Source organism: Phodopus roborovskii, unplaced genomic scaffold (assembly GCF_943737965.1).
Source record: "Phodopus roborovskii unplaced genomic scaffold, PHOROB, whole genome shotgun sequence".
Lineage (NCBI taxonomy): Eukaryota > Metazoa > Chordata > Mammalia > Rodentia > Cricetidae > Phodopus > Phodopus roborovskii.
In genome coordinates this window covers 22,920,913-22,941,047 of record NW_026125391.1, presented here as the reverse complement: position 1 = coordinate 22,941,047, position 20,135 = coordinate 22,920,913, and the positions used below count along the sequence as shown (strand labels likewise).

General features: G+C 42.9%; 1 non-coding gene across 1 annotated transcript; it reads left to right on the top strand.

Moving 5' to 3' along the window:
* The first annotated feature begins 17,022 nt into the window (after positions 1–17,022).
* Positions 17,023–17,153, top strand: LOC127214983 (small nucleolar RNA SNORA40). The gene has a single exon (XR_007833916.1). It is a non-coding gene; the product is annotated as a small nucleolar RNA SNORA40 (small nucleolar RNA).
* The last annotated feature ends 2,982 nt before the right edge of the window (positions 17,154–20,135 follow it).

The window sequence follows — 20,135 nt, the reverse complement described above, 5'->3', positions numbered from 1 at the left end:
GTGAAGGATTTTTCTTAGTTAAATTATTTGAAGTGGGATGATTCACCTTTCAAATCTTGACCTTTTGAGGTGGGAAGATCCACCTTTAATCTGGGCCACACCTTCTGCTAGCAGCCTGTATAAAGACCATGGAAGAAGGAAGCTGCCATTCTCTACCTGCTTGTTCTTGCTATAGAGTCCATGCCTTCACTGGCATTAGAGCCTACTTCAGGATTCCTATGTATTCTGAAGGCCAGCTGAGCCATGCAGCTTTGTATATTCACTCTGTTTGTTCCTTTAGAGAACCCTACTCAACACAGTCCATTTTCTCATAAAGGCAGAATGGTCGTTTTTCATGTAATAAATTTCACTTTCTATGTCCTATCACGCATTCACTGAGATACCAGTAATGACCACACATTTGAGTAAAAAACAAAAACTAGAAAGCAAAACAATAACAACAACAAAACATCTGGCTTTTAAAAACATACAAATAAAACGCAGGTATTCTTTTAAAAATATAAAAGCACAGAAAATCCTCACCATTTGAATCCTTCCCCAATTCTACACCACCTCCAAAGGTAAAGAGTTTAGCAGTTTCTTAGGTAGCCTTCCAAATATTTTCACATGTAGACGTTGTCTTTTTTCTTTCACATTTGATATGTAATAATATGATACTTTACTCCTTTTATCTTTAATATGTTAGGAGGGCTGGGAATGCAGCATAGTGATAGAATGCTTACCTAGCACACTCAAAGCCCAGAATTTAATCCCCATTAGCGCACACATAAATGATATGTTTGCATAACCATGTAGACCTGCTTCAGTTTCCATGGTGCCATAATATTCCATTGTACGGCTGTGCCATAACTATTCAGTCCTTATCTAATAGGTATTTGCTTCTACTCCCTCTCAATTCCTTATCAATTGTAGTGGACACACTCACCTTTGTGCATTTGGACAGGCTTATCTTATTTTTTAATAGTTTATTAATTTATGTGTACAGATGTGTTCAGTGCATTATGTGTGCACCACAAATGTGCCTGGTGCTCATGGAGTCCAGAAGAGGACACAAGATGCCCTAGGAGTGGAGTTACAGATGGTTGTGAGCCTCCATTCCGGTGCTAGGAATCAAACCCTGGTCCTCTAGAAGAGCTGCCAGTACTCTTCTGATGCATCTCTCCAGCCCCTGGGAGTGTTTCATAGACAGAACCTTAGTCACAGACATGCTAGGCTAACAGATGGGTGTATTTTAAAACCTCTTTGTGAGTGGAATGAAGTATAAATGTATAAAAACAAAACTCAGAGTTTAATGGGTTGTTGTGAGGCAACCCCAGCTCGAGAAACAGAACTGTCATCCACGGCACCCAAAGCTTTCTTTGTGGTCTGTGGTGATCATAACTATTTCCCTCAGCGCCAAGTCACTATTTACTGGCTTCGGTAATCACTTCCTTCTATTGATTTTGTGGCTTTTCTGTCCAACTAACATTTCGAAAAAGGTTAGTTTCAGTTTGCCAATTTTTAAAGACTTTGATGTCGTTTGAATCTTTTGCTGCCCACAGTTTCCCCAACAAACTTTCCCAAACAGTTGATCCACTGAAGCCCCCAGGAGCCAGAGTCAGAGCTATAGCTTCCTGCAGTCTGCATTCGCCTGTTCACTGGTCCCTGGTGTGCTTTAACATGCTTCCCTGTCCTCTGTGTTTACTGCAGATTGGCAGCGGGGTTGAAAGCTTGATGAGACTCAGGTGGGATCCCATGGCATTGCCACGATGGAGGTCCACCAAGAAGCACAGGTGGCTTGTTGTCTCTCTGTGACTTAAGTAGATGTTGATGCTAACTGCCTAGGTCTACTAATTCACTGAGTGTTAATGTCCATAAAGTGTGTGTGTGTGTGTGTGTATGATTTATTTTATTATTATTATTATTTGTGTGTATCTCTGTGCATGTATATGTACATGTGTGTGGGTGCTCATGAAGGCAGAAAGGTATCAGATTCCCCCTGAGCTGGAGTCACAGGTGGCCATGATCTCCTCTCCCCAATATGGGTGCTGGGAACTCACCTTGGATCCTCTGCAAGAGCAGCAAGTGCTCTCAACTGCTCAATGATCTCTCCAGTTTCACATACTAAATTTTATCATAAATTTTACCAAGAATTTTGGTCTCTCTTATCTAATTACTCTTTTTTTGTGAAGGGTGCTAGGCAAATTTCAAAGAATGCTTCCTCCTCTGGTGTCTTTCCAGAATGTTCTTGGACTTTAAGAAGTTGATAGATGTTGCTAAATTTCTTGGAGGATGATATGTATCTTAGTTACTGGTCTATTGCTGTGAAGAGACAGCATGACCCAAGCAACTTATAAAGAAAGTGCTTAAATGGGAGCTTGTAACCAGATGTTTCTCTCCCACCCTCCAGTTCCAGAATAACCACTCAGAAGCTTAATATTAGTTACTAACTGTTTGGCCTATTAGCTCAGGCTTATTATTAAGTAGCTCTTACATAAGAATTAACCCATTTCTATAAGTCTATATTTTACCATGAGACTCATGGCTTGTTTCCTCACATCTTACTTCCCCAATGTTTGCTGGCATCTCTCTGACTCCACCCTTCTTTTCCCTGTTCTGCCTGGCTGTTGGCCAAATCAGCTTCTTTATTAACCAATGGTAATAAAACATTCACAGCATACAGAAAGACATCCCATATCTGGGGCTTGCTAAGGACAGTTCAGAACATTAGTCCATTATCATCATAGCAGGGAGCATGGCAGCAGGCAGGCTTGGTGCTGGAGAAGTAGCAATGGGTTTCAAAACCTCATAGCCCACCCTCAGTGACTCATCTTTTCTAAGAAGGCCACACCTTCTAATCCTTCCTAAACAGTCCGCCAACTGGAAACCAAACATTCACATATATGAGCCAATGAGGGCCATTCTCAATTTAACAATATGCTACCTGTGGACACTTAAATTAATAAAGACTTTCTGGTTCAAAACAGCATTCCTGGAAGAAGTTGTATAGCCTATGTATTCTCCTTTTGAACCAAAGCCTTGGAACAGGTACCCAAAGAGCTTGGGAAGTGAGGGTGGCAGGCTTTGGTAAACTCCAGCAGGGTGCCCTGAGCCAGAGCAGCTGGAAGGCAGGGGAGCATGCTGACTTTTGGAAACTCAGACAAGAGACAGATGTGTATGAATCCTTCCATAAGCCATATTTGAAGCAGAAACTGCAGCTGGCCATAGGCCAAGTTTGAATTTCCAAACATGTTGGAAAAGTTTATTTGGGCATTTCTCAAACCACAGGTCTCATGTCTGTGTTTCTTTGGATTCCTTAAGAAACCAAGTCATCAGAGAAGGACAGTTGTTGGTATTTATCCCTCTATCCCAACAGGCTTCTCGATAACAGCAAGGAACTTTTGACATTTTCAGACTTTATATTTATTTTATTTGTATGCCATATGAATAAACCCAAGGCCTCTGAAACTAGCAATTGATTCAGAATCATCTTGTAGAAAAATAAAACAGTCTGTATTTGACTTTTTCCTCCCAACTGGGGTATGGATCTAGTCACTGACTAATTACATGCTTTAGAATATTAGATTCAACAAGCCTGTACATTTGTGTTGACAGTTGTTTTTGTGAATTTCATGTTTCCTCCCAACACAATGAATGTGATGCATGGCCTGATCATATTGGAGTGAGAATCCCACCTACCTGGCCATACATCCCTATGCATGCTGTGCCTGTCACCAGGAGCCTTCAGAAAGAACTTGGGAAGTTTTCTTCTGGAGCTGCTAGGCTGATGATGAACCTCCAGACTAGATGAAGGTTCTGTAGAATTGATCAGTTCAATGTAAGATCAATGGCCCTGTTGAGTGCCCACTACCAATTTTCTTTTTCTGTTTTAAGTTTTTCTTAATGAAAATGTTGTATTTTACAAAGATCCACTAAAGTATAATAGAAATAGCTATTTCTAGAAGTCAATAACTTAACTAAATCTATACTATCATTAGATTTATATGGATTTTACAGAATACTAGCCCACAGACCATCTAGATCATTAATAATACTCAAAGACTATTACCTCCTAAAAACCATATACTCTACCATGTGGTTTCTATCCCTTTATAAAAAAAATCTATAAAATTATCCAAGCTCCCACCCATAAGACATCTACATAGGGTACGACTCAGAAGATGGTTGGCTATCTCATGGAGTTATCAGAGTAAAGACCCTGGGCATTTACCATGTACTGCCTATTCACACATACTATGGCAAATCATATACAATCCTGCAAGGTCCAGTTTCAGAGTAATTAATCCCACTAAATGCAAATCTCTCAGCTGGCCTTTGTGAAGTATGAAATGTCAAAAGGTATAAATTTAAGTTCTTCACATGAAGACACTGTTAAATGCTGGAATTTATTTAGCTTAATGACATATCTATTTTTCTATTGCATTAGTTATGTTTTAGCTGGGGAGGAGCGGGTGTCTTCTCTCTGCTGCATTTAAACATATACAGTGTGGAGGGTGTGGGAAAGAACTTCAATAGGCTATAGTAAAAACTGGGATCCAATGAAGTAGTTGAACTAGGTTCAAGAAATGACTTCAGGAGCATGAGTAGGGAGTTTATTGTTTACTTCTTTGTAGGAAAAAGTGGATGATATGTTTTGGTTTGCTTATTTTTATTTCAAGGTGAGCAAGTAGATCGTATACAGAAAACCAAACTCAGGGAAGAGAAGGAAGCCATAGACAAGGCTTCTTGAAGGAATTGCCTTTTAGATGCTTGTTCAGTATTGTATTTTGGTTTTGAAATAAAAAGGATCACATAGTATGGGGATATCTGGATAAAAACTCAGGCTGGTGATAAAAGGTTATGTGAGATACTGAAATCTAGAGATTTATGTCTACATTAATGTAAAGACGTGGTAGCCTATATCGTACATGCTTATTACCTACTTTTCTAGCAACAAAACATCATTAAAATAATACAAATCTAGAAGTGGCCTAGAAAAGCCTCAGAAATGACCTGGGAATGAGATATTTACTGTAGGGGAAAGCATTATATGAGAAAGACCAAACAAGAGAACTGTTACATTCTCTGAAAATGTGCCACTTATGCACTGTGCCATCAGGAATGGTTTACCAGATTATCCAGGGTGAAAACTGAAGGAAAGAGCCCTTGAACTTTGGAAGAAGTAATTTTAGAACACATGAAGACCTTCTACTTTACTCTTAAGTTATAAATACATGCTGCAGAGTTATAAATACCCCATACCAACAAGCATCAGAGGCAAACAAAATAAATGTTGCAGGGATGAGTTCTTAGGGAAATTAGAACTGGCTAGCATATGTCTGTGCTTTGTAAAGCTGACCTACTGATGGCCACACTTACCCTCCCAACAGATTTTCTCGGTGCGTCCTTCAGAACAGTCTTCTAAATGAGCATACCACACTCATACAGTGACACCCAGGCACAGCCTTGATGGGAGATAGGCTTTGGGGCTTTGTTTGGTTTGTTGCATCCCTTTTTATATTTTAAAGAAATACCATCTTCCAAATACTGACTTTGATCTAACCTCCTGCTGCTTAAATTTGGATGAATAAGGTATTTGAGGAATGCAAACAATTGTCATTAATAAATAAACACATGAGATGCATTGCTATTAGCAATATGATGTTAACACATGGGGTATGAGACTGGGTTGAAACTTGTAGTTTTTACTGTGATTTGTGTTACTGGCCAGAGAGTGGCTCTTTTGTGTGTGTGTGTGTGTGTGTGTGTGTGTGTGTGTGTTGCAAACAGACACAGATAAACAAGGCTGGACCAAGACAGCTGTCTTCTTAAGCTGATAAGATATTGCTTCAAACTCTTCAAGTATATATTTATTATTTATTTAAAATTAGCTTGCTAAGTACAGGGAATGAGGATAGAATCGGTGTCTTCTCTGTTGGGTTGAACAGCTTGGGTTTGCAGTTAACTACATGTCCTACCATCCTTGAAAGCAGGTGGCTGAAATTTCCTTGCTACTGAGAAGCTCATTGGGCACCTAAGACTCCTTTGGCCACCCCCAAGCAACCACGTGAGAGGTACCTAGAGTGTTTACTTACCTCTATTTTATTAGCTTTAGCCTACAGGTTGATTTACTATATGGTACACAGAGTCAGTGGCTAGCATAGTACCCCCTCCTTCATTTAACTCTTAAGCTAAAACAAGGACAGTGAAAAACTTAGTCTGTGAATTTGGGGTCTTTTTTACTTAGATTATTTGCAATGTCCATGGATGGCCAGTCACTACATTGGTGCTCCATGAAGGTATTTCTGTAACCATATCATCTACCCCAGTGAGGGCAGGTAGTGCTTTTAAAAAGGGTGACTAGAAGATTTAAAGATTATAATGCTGGTCCACTCTTGCATTATGCACTTAGTGTTGTCCTTGAAGGTACTTTATGACCAATAAGCTCACACTGCTCAAGCTAACAGTCAATTCAAGCTCGTACTCCTTCAGGCTCACACTTTTTCAAGCTCACACTCCTTCAGGCTCACACTCCTCAAGCTTACAAAAGGAGAAAACAACATTGGGCAGAATTACTCATATCATGGTAGCCAACAACACAGGAAGTTTAGCTGTTCAAGCCCAACCATTCCAACTCCCCTTTCCAACAGTACAGTCTACGTTGGATTAAGTTGTGCCATGTAAAATAGCCTGTGCTCAGCTGTTCTGGGTCTCTGAGGAGACTAATTGTAGTGGCAACTGCATTATTGACAGTGTGGCTTAGTAGAAACAGCGTGGAGGTCAGGTCTGGAGTTGTAAATTCAAGTTTCAGTACCATGTGCTTTTGAAGAAGCCATTTATCTTCTGTGTGTTTGATTTACTACTTCAAAATATTAAGTGCTTACCATATGCAAGATTATAGGGGACTTTAAGATGCAGGAAACACTTATTTATTCTTCCTCTGGCTCACAGTTTACTTGGGAAGATAAAATTCACCTGCAGAATTGTAATCTGCAAGGCAGAACACAAAGAAGCCACAGTTGCTCTCCTGTGTGTGTGTGTGTGTGTGTGTGTGTATGTGTGTGTGTGTATGTGTATATATTATATATATATGTGTATCTATGTGTATATATATATACACATACATACACTGCATCCTGAGCAAGATAAATGACTTCCTATTGCAATAATCAGAAAGACACTATAGAAGCCAGTTGAGCTCAGGATTAAAGGGTGATTAAATTTCATTAAGCAGAGAACTGGGGGAGGGCGGCTCAAACAAGCGCTGGGCAGGAGCGAAGGTACAGAGCTGGAGACTAAGTGCTATTCTGGTATGCTTAGACAGATGGCTTGTGTGGGTGGGCTGTGAGAGATAAGGCTAGTGGCCTGCTTCATCCGTGTCATGGAGTGGGAACTTTACATTTTAGTTCTTGCACTGGAGGAATAATGAAGATGTCTTAGAAGAACCCTAGAATGGAAATGAGGAGTCTAAACCTGAGCTTTGTCACCAGTTTTCTGGACTCTCTTGGTCATATCACCAGGAAGCTACGTTCTCCTCCTCGGCTGTCTAGTGGAGGAAACTGACTGTCCCTACATGATCCTGAGAGTTACACGGACTCGGTGAGCAACAAGAAGGAAAGGCAAGGGAAAAATGGCTGAGTTCTTCCACAGCCAGAAGCAGCTATAGAATGGTTAAGCTGAGAACCCTTGATAGCCACAGACAGGAACATCTTTCTCCGGTGCTTAGTGCTCAGTTATGTAATGATTCTTCAGAAGGGGGCAGAGAAGCTTGGGGAAAGTGCAAATTGTGATTGCCTGGGATGACCGGGCATCTGCCAGCCTCTGAGATGGAGGCATGCAGGCTAAGAGTGCAAGAGCAAAGAGAAGGCTCAGACATTCTGAGGGAAGCCAGGGTTAGAAGCATCCTGAAAGTAGGAGACTGGGTGGGATCTGAACCCCAGGGTCATTCTCAGATAACAAAAGCCTGCTGATGAGCCTGCAGTTCATCAGCCAGCCCGCCTCTCTGCTCCAGGGAGGGTGCAGAACAGGAAGAAGCAGTTCTTTCCTTGCCAGTAACTTACCTGGAGCCAAGCTACTTTGGCACCCAGTCTCCAGGCAGGATGGGTGTGCCTTCAGCACAGCTTCCTGGATGAATGAATCTTGCTCTTTTCAACCCATTTCCTCTGCGCTTAGATTCTAGTGAGGAGTCTACCAGAACAAGCCCTGTGTTTCCCAGCAAGACTTGGTTTAGCAATTTTTTTCCTCACCTACTCAGGCCAGGTTTGATGCCTGTTGAGACATCTCAAGTCTGGGTCCCAGAGGTTGTGGCTTCTTTTAGTGTTTAGGCTCTGTGGCTAGTGTTTAGGATCCATCAATGTGACACAGTCCCCCAAACCACAAGCATGAAAATCAACCTTTTGGGGAGTTTTCCTTGACACTCCTCATCAAAGTCACAGCATCTGTCAGTTCAGTCATGGGATGGAATGAGGCTGTTACCTCTAGCACAGTGAGTTGTCCCAGAAAATGTGGGCCAAACTCCTAGGACGCAGAGCCTTCAGGACCCCACTTTCTACCTGAGTTTCTGTGCCCAGGTATCTTCTTTCTAAGCAAATACTTGACTTTCTAAGGTAGAGCTCATGGGGAGAAGTGGGAAAATGAAGGTGGTGGCTATGGAATCTGGAGCGGGGCAGAGATGTATTTTTGAGATGTAGATGCCTATAGCCTCTGCTCATTAGGCAAGGTGTTACAGAGATGATCTCAGGGGTCTGTTTGGTGGTGATCTCAGGTGTCCAGGGATCTTGAGCTCCTTCATTCAATCTTGCAGGGGAAAGAGAGAAGGTGGGGGTGAGAATTAGGAAGAAGTAAAGCAGGAGAACATTCGTCTGAGTTCCTTAGAAAAAATTCAGGTGACAAAAGGGACATCAGACATCAGCCCAGGAAGATTATTTTCTATATCAGTCTCCTGCTCTGCAAAATAATATGAAGATGCCCTCCTTTAAATCTGTGTGGGGAGAAACACCTGTTATGTCTTTGTGTGCTCGCCACAGCATTATTTCAGAAGGACTGGTGGGCACTGGTGATGTGTTTCTACTACCGCAAGTGGATGAGTTTCGGAAGAGTGCTATGTGTGGTGTGTGAGAGTCTGTCACAGTAAGGGAAGATACAGGTTAGACCTTGGTTCTGAATGCAAGTAGATAGGAACAGAGTTTGGTGTTGAACTTGAGTGGCGCTTCATATCACAGCTGCTGTGATGGGCTCAGGGTTGACTACAGCAGTGAATTAAAGGAGTTGTTTGGAAGCCTAGGAAAGCTTAGGTCTCTTGAGTAATAAGAGTACTCGTGCTTTTGTGTGAGTTCTGCACACACAGATCAAGGAGTTAGGAATGTGCGTATATGCCACCTAGATACATCACTACATGTTTGCATGTGTTTATTTATGAGTTTTTTGTATAATGCTGTATACAGTACACATCTATGCACTAAATATTATTTATTCTCAACATTGACTAAGATTTTAGGGAATATTGCCAGATGGTGGTGGTGCACGCCTTTAATCCCAGCATTGGGAGGCAGAGGCAGGTGGATCTCTGTGAGTTTGAGACCAGCCTGATCTACAAGAGCTAGTTCCAGGACAGACTCCAAAGCCACAGAGAAACCCTGTCTTGAAAAACAAAAGCAAAAACAAACAAACAAACAAAAAACAACAAACAAACAAAAGATTGTAGGGAGTATGTTTTTGAGAAGGGGTTTCATCAGGTAGCCCAGGCTGGCCTCAAACTCACAGTTTTCCACTTCTAGCTTCCTGTTCACTGGGAGTACAGGTGCACACCACCATGCTCAACTAGGAAACATACTTTGTTCTATTATCTGTAGGTCATAAGGCTCTAGGATACACAGTTGTCTGCCTTTACCTTTGGGATGTGTGTTCCAAATATCCCGAGTGGATACTTAAAATTGGGGGGAATAGCAAAACCTATGTAAAAGCACTGTAATATGGCAGCAGTTAGTCACATGGCCAAGACAGCTGCTAAATGACTAGTCCAGGGAGCATATGCAACATGAATGTGTTGGGTATAGCAATGATTCATAGTATGGAATTGGTGGAGTTGGCAATATATCTTATCACACTACTACATACAATCCAGAATGTAAGACAGTATTTCTGGAAATTTCCATTTAATATTTTCAGGCCCCAGGCTGAAAATGGGTAACAACCATAGAAAGAAAAATGTTGGAAGGGAGAGACTACTGTGTATAGGCCATTTCCATTCTTTAACAAGTCAACTTTGGGGAAGTAATTAGATTTTAATTCTCTACTATGTATCTTTTTAAGATGTGTAATTTCACAAAGAGTTCAAAGAGGAGCAGAATGGAAAGTAGGATGCTTGGGTACATCTGTTCCTGGATTTACCTTGTATTTGGCTACCCAATCAGATGGGATAATCTCTTTTAACAACTTTTCTCCTTCTAGATGGCCCAACCTGCTCTGTTCATTGACTCGGCCTGTCTCCAATATGTATGGACTCTTTTCTTTGAAATTGCTGGTCCATGATGCTCTGTTGATTGTCTGTTTTCTGGTGAGATAGGTACTCTAGCATCAGGACCTGTTGCTTCATAAGCCAGGCCTTATTTATGTGGGCAAGGAAGGTTTCTATACTAGCTCACCATGGTCACACATAGAGCAGGAGCTCTTCCTGCTTCCCCCAGACCAGGTTCCTTGGAGAAACTGCCGTTAACAGACTGAATTAGTACTAGCCAGCCAAGCATCAGTAATGGGACCTCAGGCAAAACAGGCTTGAGAGTCACAGTGGGGACTTCCACCATAGCCAGGGGATGCACCATGTTTCATTCATCTGGTCCTTCTCTTTGCTCTGTCACATACCCTCCCTCTACCATCTTTTTGCCTCCTGCTCATTTCCTATAGCCTAGTCAGCAAGCCCTCAGCAGGAGAGAAGAGCCTCCCCATCTGCCTTATGTGTTTTACACCAGACAAAACAAAACACTAAAATGTATTGCAAAGTCCTGGCATTGCCCTTAGTCTCTGTAGTCGACAGTGCCATTGCTAGGGAGATTTGGGGGGGATGGTGATTGGCTGTCTATTAGAGAGTTTTGAAGTCCCTTCCCTGAGTGTTACCATGTCATATAGTCCCAAATTATTTGGGTGAATCTATTTGGAAACAACTGCTTGGCTTGAAATTGTCCCCCAAATGCTTAAACGCACATACACATACACATACACCACCAAGAAAAAAAATACCCTAGACCAAATTGGCTACATGTAGTAGAGAAGAATTGGTGTTTTTAATAGCTTGAAAAATGATATCCAGATGCTGAACACAAAGGAGGAGGCCCTTCCCTCTAGTTTTGAGCTGGCCACAGTGATCCCTTAGCCTGGTCCCTCCCATCTGGACAGCTGCCCTGAGCCCTCTGGGAGGCTACCTTGGGAGACCGCCCAGGAGCTCCAACTGGCCCCAAACCCAAAGAAGGCAGGCAAACCATCTGGAATGCATTGTTCAGATCAGCCCTGCATTGCCCAGGCACCCTGACAGCTTCTTGGGTCCGTGTGAGGCTTGGATCTAATCCATCAAGCGCTCTCCAGACAGAGGCTTCTAGACATCTCTTTGACTCCTTTGTGAATCTGGGTTCCAACAGAGGTACAATTGGACAGGCTAGTCACTTCCAAGTTTGGCTTTCTCGGGGAAAAGACCAAGGTGTGCTCTGGGAGATACTTTCCAGCAGCTCTTGGCCTAGTAACAAATAAAGAAGGGGAATGGTTTTGGCAGGAGGCCTCTCTCCATTTTCTTTGTATTCCCACTGCAATATGCCAACCATCCATCCAGTCCTGACAACTGACACTTATTTGGAAAGGATAAAGAAAATAATCTCATTGCATGACACCTTGGGGAGACTTTTAGAAGTGGCATCCTGTCTTTCCACACCCTCTCTACACCATGCAAGGTCTGCTTGGGAGAAATGATGGGCTAAAATCTGGGGGAAGGGGATGGGGTTGGGAAGGCATTTGGAATTATCCTTAAATCGAACTGTCAAAGGACTGAAGGTTTATTCTTTTTCTTCTCCAAAATCATAAATCCCTGAAAACATTAAGTTGATCATAGTTTTTCTTCTAGGACAACACTTTGTTGCTATGTGGACAGCATTGAATTGCTTCTTTACCAAGCCCCCACCTTCTCCCTTTTTCCTTGTTTCTACTCCTTATTCATTTCTTCATTGAAAAAAAAAAGCATAGTTTCTCCTCTATCTCTCCTCAGGGAGCAGATTCCATGGTAACTGGGCTCAAGTTGAAGAGACTCTACTCTGTCTCAGATCAGACCAGTTTCCTCAAATGGCCAGAGTGACAGTCCTGGCAGCTGCTCCCCAAATAACCACACAGAGACTTAATATTAACTATAAATGCTCTGCTGATGGCTTAGGTGTAGATGGAGGTTTCTGTCTCACCTGGTCCTACAGTCCCTTAGTCCCAAATAAACACACAGAGGCTTATATTAATTATAAACTGTTTGGCCAATGGCTCAGGCTTCTTGTTGACTAGTTCTCTGGTAATTATTAACCCACTTCTATTAATCTATATATTTCCATGTGGTCTTGGCCTGCATGGGGAATGGCCTGCATCCCATCTTCCCAGTAGCTACACGGCATCTTCCTCAAGACTCTCTCCTTGACTTTCTCTTCCCAGCATTCTCCTTGTCTGGTAGCCCCACCTATACCACCTGCCTGGCTACTGGGCAATCAGAGTTTTATTCATCAACTAATTAGAGAAACATATATTAACAGCATACAGAAGGACACCCCCTATCACTTAGGCTTGTTTTTAAGCGAACTCTTATATGTTAAGTTTACCCATTTCTATTAATCTATGTGCTGCCCTGAGGCTCGTTTACCTCATCTATGGACTTCCCATATTGCCTCTTTTGTTTCTATCTCATGACTCCTCAGATTCTACCCTTCTCCCCAGAAATCTCTCTGCTCCACAAAATCCTGCCCAGCTACTGGCCATTCATTTTTTTATTCAGTGACATGTGTTCACACAGTGTAAAGGAATGTTCTGTATGACGGTGAATCTCAGAATCATCAGCATCATCTCAAAGCTGCTCTCGAAGCTTCCAGCATGTTTTGCAAGCAGGGAGTTGTTTCATGTCCTGGCATGTGTCATGCACCTACAGGCGCTCTCTTCCTGTGTCTTCCAGCACCATTGTTAAGTACTGCCCATCCTCTGATGTCCACCACCTGGCAGCACCTGCCATCCTGGAGCTGGGGCAGAATGTTGTGGGCTGCACACACACAGCTCTCAGCAGATGTGAGTTGGAGCAGGTCACACTCCAGTATATCGCCCTGCTCCTTCACCTACATGTCACCAGCACAACAGCTGCACAGGGATGTCGCTATCTGGGGCAAGGGGTGGGGGTCAAGTTGTCTCACAGCAGACAAACTGAGCACGGGAAGTCCTGTGACTACTCTATGGAAGGATCTCTGTGGTTACTTCCCTACCTCTGTTCCACTCACACTCAAGACTACTCAAAACTTTCCCAGGACCCTCGCTTGTGTTTCCTCCATCGCCTCCAGTCATTAACCTGTTCTTTCTTTAAAATTTTTAATTATTATTATTCTAATGGTGTGTGTGTGTGTGTGTGTGTGTGTGTGTGTGAGATGTGTGTAAATGAGTGCAGGTGTACACATGCCAGAATGTGTGTGTGTGTGTGTAAGTAGGGGGAGGTCTGCAACTTTCTGGAGTTGGTTCTTCCCTTCTATCATAATATTGAACTCAAATCATCAGGCTTAATTGACAAGCTCTGTTGTCTGCTGAGCCATATTGCCAGCCCAACCAATTCTTAGTACACAATGATTTAGCTGTCTCTGTCTTGTTCTGGACCACTGTTTTCCAAATCAAGGGAGCCCATGCAAGGTATCACTGTCAATAGATCTGGTTTACTCCAGAGGAGATCCACTTGAAGATTTTGCCCTCTCTAGGAAGCCTTTGTGCCAGATCTCCCAAGCACAAAGAAATGGAGGATGTGGGGATGGTGATAAGGCTTGGAACTGCTCCACTGCAGAAACCATTCCTGGAAGTGACAGTAACAGGCTGGCGGGCAGCTTAAGGCTAGTCTCACCTTGGGTGTCATGCCAGGTTGCATCTGAGCTTTCCATTTTGGTTGGCAGAACATAGATCAAGGGAATTAAGAGGCGGTTAGGGGTTCAGAAATCCTCTAGGAAGACAGACACCACGTATAAGTTTGCTTGCCAGGTGCAGGACATAGCCATCAGGTTTGAGTATACATGAAGACCAAGAGAAAAGTTCACCATCACCAGCCACTCCCTCAATCCCTTCTTCATCCAACTCCCACGCCATTCAACCACCTCCCACTCCCATGGATGATCATTCAAAGTGGAATTCTAGCTTCAAGAAAAGTAGGGCAATGAAATGAAATCTCAGATACCAAGGGCAAAACTTTCAGCAAACATGGGGTCTGTAGGAAGGGTTATAGCTCAAGGCCAATGTGATTCACTCGGTAATCAATGCAGAACTCTCTAAGCTCCAAGGACTAATAAGGACAATAGGGCAGTAAAATAGACACAAGACTTTTCTGAGTGGACACACAGCTATGGCAACACCTGCCACCTCTCTGCTCTGTTGGATAGTGGAGGAAGGACTAGAGTGGGCTATTTATGTACTGAGCCAGCAGAGCCAGCTATGTTGGACTAGGGCAGGCAGAGGAAGAGGAGCCAGCATATGAGACTGGCCATCCTCAGCCATAAAGGGTAACATTAATGATTAAAATAGCACTTTGCTATTTTAATTTTGGTCTTGGGCCAACCTAAAGTGGTAGAAAAAAAAATATCACAAGAGTCCAGGTATCTCTGGGCTGGGCTGGCTGAAGCCAGTTACCAGTTTGGGACCTCTTGGTGTCTATTTTCCTCATTTGTAAAAATCAGGAAGTCTAGCTAAACTAAAGGCTTTCAAAGTGTCCTTTTGAAACTGGCAGTGTCATGTCACCTGGTGGCTCATGAGAAATGCAATTTCTTAGTTCTATCAGATCAGAAACACTGAAAGTGAAACCCCAAAACCTGTGCTTCCACAAGTCTGCAGGTAGCTCTGAGCCTAGCAATGTCAGAGACGAGATGGCCTAAATAATTCTCAATCTGCATGCCCAGATGCCTCTGCATCTGCTAAAAGAGATGAAAGGCGCCCACCCCTGCTCTTGCTCACACAGACACCCCCAGAGCAGGTCTCAGCACACAGCCTTTCTCTTTAGGCTGTTGCTGAGCCAAGGCTGCCTCTGCGAGGGATGGATTGGTGCTCTAGCCAGCCAGTTAGAGAGGATATAACGTTCTTGTCTCCTTTACCTCCTGCCCAATTAGCCAGAGGTAAGTTAGGAAGATTTACTCTTTTCCACAAGCAAGGTCACAACCTGAGGTTGTCATAGAAGCTAGTTTCCACCCTGGCTCTCCTGAGACTGGAGCAGCGGATTGGCTAGCAGGCAGATGGTTCTGCCTGGTAGCAGGGATTTAATAGGCAAGGCGATGCAGGGAGGAGAACGGAGAGGAAGAGTAGCTCTGCTAAGCCTGTTGCCTTCTGCTTTAAAAAAAAAATTATAGATCTATTTATAACCTGTGTTGTTCCACAAAGGATTTCAAGCAGCTGCCTTCCTTGTTGGAAAATCCTTGATGCCAATTCTTGGCATCTGATACCAAGGACTTCCTGGTCCCAATCAGGGGGCCAAGTCTTTGTTCATGTAGCCTCAACAGAGCACATAGTGGGTACCCTAGCCTTTGTGTTTTAGAATATCTATCTTTCTGCATCTCCCTTTTTCCTGCCTGTCTCCATGGAGGATACAGTCAGCATCTTGTCTGCCCTTGTTTCCAGTGGGCATATAACCTGCCCTTGTTTCCAGTGGGTATATAACCTGCCCTTGTTTCCAGTGGGTATATAACCTGCCCTTTGTTTCCAGTGGGCATATAATCTGCCCTTGTTTCCAGTGGGCATATAACCTGTTCTTGTTTCCAGTGGGCAATATAACCTGCCCTTGTTTCCAGTGGGCATATAACCTGCTCTTGTTTCCAGTGGGCATATAACCTGCCCTTGTTTCCAGTGGGCATATAACCTGCCCTTGTTTCCAGCGGGTATATAACCTGTCCTTGTTTCCAGCGGGCACATCATTTGTAACCTGATAACTCCTGGTTTGCATCTTTTTCCATCTGGGTTAAATAAGTTTAAAACTGGTTTGAGACTTGATTGTCAGAGCCCTGTAAATAAAGGGAATCCTTCAACTTTCCCCTGCTATCTCCATCAAAGGAAAATGCCAAGTGCTCCATTACAGATTGGACTCAGCCCTGGACTTAGTTTGGATTTTAAGTGTTCCCTAAATTAGGTATATACGCAACATGCCTGGTTCATAGTAAATGTTTAATAATCATTGCCTTAAATAAACAAAATGAGCTCCAGTGACATGGAATGATACCAGGACCTCTTAGGAAGTGATGGGCTGGGGTCATTGATTCAGCTAGGTTTGTTCCCTCACAGGGATAATTGACACCTGAGCCTAAACTTCAAATTCTGGTCTTGTTTTTTCCTTTTCACTGATGTCCTTAGCCTGGAGCTGAATTCAACAATTGAATTATTTGTTGTTGTTGTTTTTTTTTTTCTCTTCCAGAGTGAGCAATTTTAGTTCCTTGACAAATCTCCCCATAGGAGGTTATGTAAAAGGCTTATTGCCTTTGTGATATTCAGCATGTGGAGACAGCCACATGCAGTGACACCCGGCTGAGTGTCTCTGTAAAGGGCTGCCATATTCTGGCTCCCCGAGTCCTTGGGCCCTGGACTTCAGACACGCCAGACCTCTGACTCATAATCTGCCCCTGTGTAGTTGAGCTTCCATTGCTTTGTCTATTGGTGTTCGTCTCTTCCCTTGCTGCTTACACACGGTATTCTTTTTTGGAATCTGACTAACTACGACAAAAATGGGTGGGGAAGAGCCAAGGGCAAAGGGTAGGCAAGATGCTTCTGAAGAAGGGAAGCTTAGCCTGCTAAGTGTCAAGACTCATTATTAGTAGCATTTGTGTGGTTTTTCTTTTGTTGAGCAGGTGGACAGAGATTTAAAAGCCAGGTGCTAAACAAATACTCTTTTGTAAGCCAGGATTCGTTGTTCTGTGCGCGTTCTGGTACATGTGAAAAGGAATATGATGATGAAAAGAACTGCATTAAGCAATAGAAATTGTAACTTTGTTGTCAGTGCAGGGATAGGCTAGCACACAATAGAACAGAAGAGAGAATGTAGAACAGACTGTACTTGAACAGTGGACACTAGAGGTGGCTACAGGGGACAGTGGCTATAGGGGACTGTGGTTATTTTGAATGATCCTAGAAATCTAGTTTCCTTAACATGGAAAACATAAAATGAATCTCTATCATATATAAAGAAGAAAGCGTATGAGAGAGAGAGAGAGAGAATGTGTGTACATATATATGGCAAATTTGAGACTATTTTTAAAACCTTTGTTTGTTCATTTATCACTGGGGGGACATGATATGACATCAAATGTAGAGGTCAGAGGACAACTTGAGGAAGTTAGTGGGTCTCAGGGGTTGAACTTAGGTTGTCAGGCTTGGTGACAACTGCCTTTGCGTGCCGAACCCTCTCACTGCCCATGAAGCACTTGTTAAGTATACCCTATTAATGTAAGTTGGGCTACAGGATCCCATGTGCTTCCCAATCCCAAAACTAAAATAAAGTTCCTGAAGGAATAAAAACAGCATTATTCTCATATATGAAGCACAGACATATGTATGGTATAGAAATATTTACTCACAGGATTAAAATGTCAGTGAAACGATTAGGGGGGAAAAAGTCTGAAAAACTTTAGGAGGTTGAAGGGTTGAGGCGCCTTTGTCACTGGTCTATTGCTGAGAAGAGACACCATTATCTCAGCAGTTATTTATATTCTCTCTCCTCTTTTCTATCTTGCCATTTAATTCTGTGCCTTAAGGTTTATGCCTTTATGAGGCCATGTGTTCCTACCTCCTTGAAGTCCCTGACTCTCACCCCCGCTGACTGGGTCCTGTATAAAGACTTGGGCCCATGTCCTTCCACATGTCACCCTGCCTGTCCCCAGAATGCTCAGCTCACATTGTCTCCAGAGTTTCTTACAAACTAGATGTTAATAAAAACAGAAAATAAATTGCAAATAAATAAATAAAAAGAAAAAAGTAGGTAGCAATATCACTGAATTTGACTAAATATCTAGCTACTAAATAGCAAAACAGAGATTCCAATAAAGATGTCAGAAATTAAGTTGCTATCGTGGAATCTCTCATCAAATATGACTGGGACTACACTAGCCCTACGTTGTCTAAGATCCCTAGAGGATGCCAAAGATCAGAGATAGTACAGAGACTTGTAAATAATGCATTTCCCAATATGTACATGTGTTTGATAAAGCTTAATCTTTACATTAGATACAATAAACTATTAATAGCAATAAATAGAATGAAAATAATAATATACTAGAGTACAAGTTATAAATCATTTGCTTTTGAAATTTGTCCTCTAGCATTTTCAGATCACAGCTGACGGTTGGTAACTACAGTGAAAGGACCTAAGTCATAGATAAAGAGAGTTATGGTGACTGAAAAAGTCATTTAGGAAAAAAAAAAGAAAAAGAAAAGGTCATTTAAGGCAGTCATCGCTGCTGCAGACACCCCCATCTCAAAGAATAAAATGAAAACGGAACATACCTGCCTTTAGAACTGCAGGCTATGGGGATGCCTGCCCATAATCCCAGAACTCAAAGCTGAGGCAGGAGCATCAACAGTTTAAGACCTGCCTAGCCTGCACAGTACACCCGTTTTAAACAATAACTTTAAGAAGTGGACAAGCTGACACAGACAGACAAGCCTGTCCTTGAGTGCAGAGGTTTCTGCTGTTTGGGTGAGTGCCTCGGTTCCCTCATGTTGTTTATGTAAGATGGTACAGGAACACAGTCCCTCTAGAAGCCCAAGGTTAAAGAGCTTGCAACAGACAAATTACCAGAGTGACTTTGTCTTTCTGAGCACGAAGCCAAGCTGCATAGGGCTCTATAAATTTAGTGGAATTGCAGAGCTGCTTGGCTGGCTGCCGGAGGAGGCTTGGGGTGGGAACAAAGAGGCTAAGCGGTGAGATGCAGGATGCCAAAGAAAACTTGATCTAAGCTGTAACAGTGTCTCTAGGCATGGCTTCATACATAAAAGCCTTCAACTGGGCCTGCCCTTTTTTGGCGTGTAGGGTGCAGGGCAGGGGGAGGGGAGGGTTGTCCCGCAATTAGGGAGGGGCTCTCTGACGTCGAGGACAGCATCTTCCCTGGTCTGTGTTCTGAGGCCAGAATCTAGTTCATGACTATTTAAAAACCTTAACTTGCCCCTGCAGTGCTGGTGGGTACTCTTGGAATTAGCTTGTGAGTGTGATTTCCTAGGGCTTGTGAGCGCTTAACAAGTCCCTAGGAGATTCCATACATGTATGTGTGTGCATCTCTACATAAGTATGCACATATGTATGCATGAGTTCTGAGATCTTTGACTTTCCAAGCCAGGCAAGCACAGGCACAGGCATTGAAGTAAGCCAATGTCCCCCTGGTGTGCGGTCCCTGTAATATCAAGTTACTTACATGTTTTATTTTCCATAAAATATCTTATTTTCCCCATGCATATCTCAGAGCATGCAGGAGAGGCCATGCAAGTCCAGCCTGGTTGTCACAGCAGGACCTGGGGACAACTCCTAACAAGCAATGGTGCTTACTGGAATGCTGGCAGCCCTTGTTGGGGAAGTACACAGGCCACAGGGTGTGCAGGCATGCCATCCTCTGCCCACCCACAGCCTGGATTAGGAGAGCTGCTGCCCAACAGAAAAGCAGGGCAATGCACACTGAACTTCTGGCCAGCACCCTACCATTTATTGCTCGTGGTGTAACTTGGGTTCTGAAGACATTTGGATTGGGCAGGAAGGAGCCCACCCCCCACCAGGCCTGGCACAGAATTGGTAGAATACTACTCTAGAATACTTTCCTGATTCCCAAGATATTAAAATTATAGCCCAGAGAAGTTCCTGACTTTCCCCAAGTCATTCTGCTCATTGCACAGGCTACTTGTAGCTTTTTAAAGAACTGAAATCTTAAAATTTTTTCATTAATTAT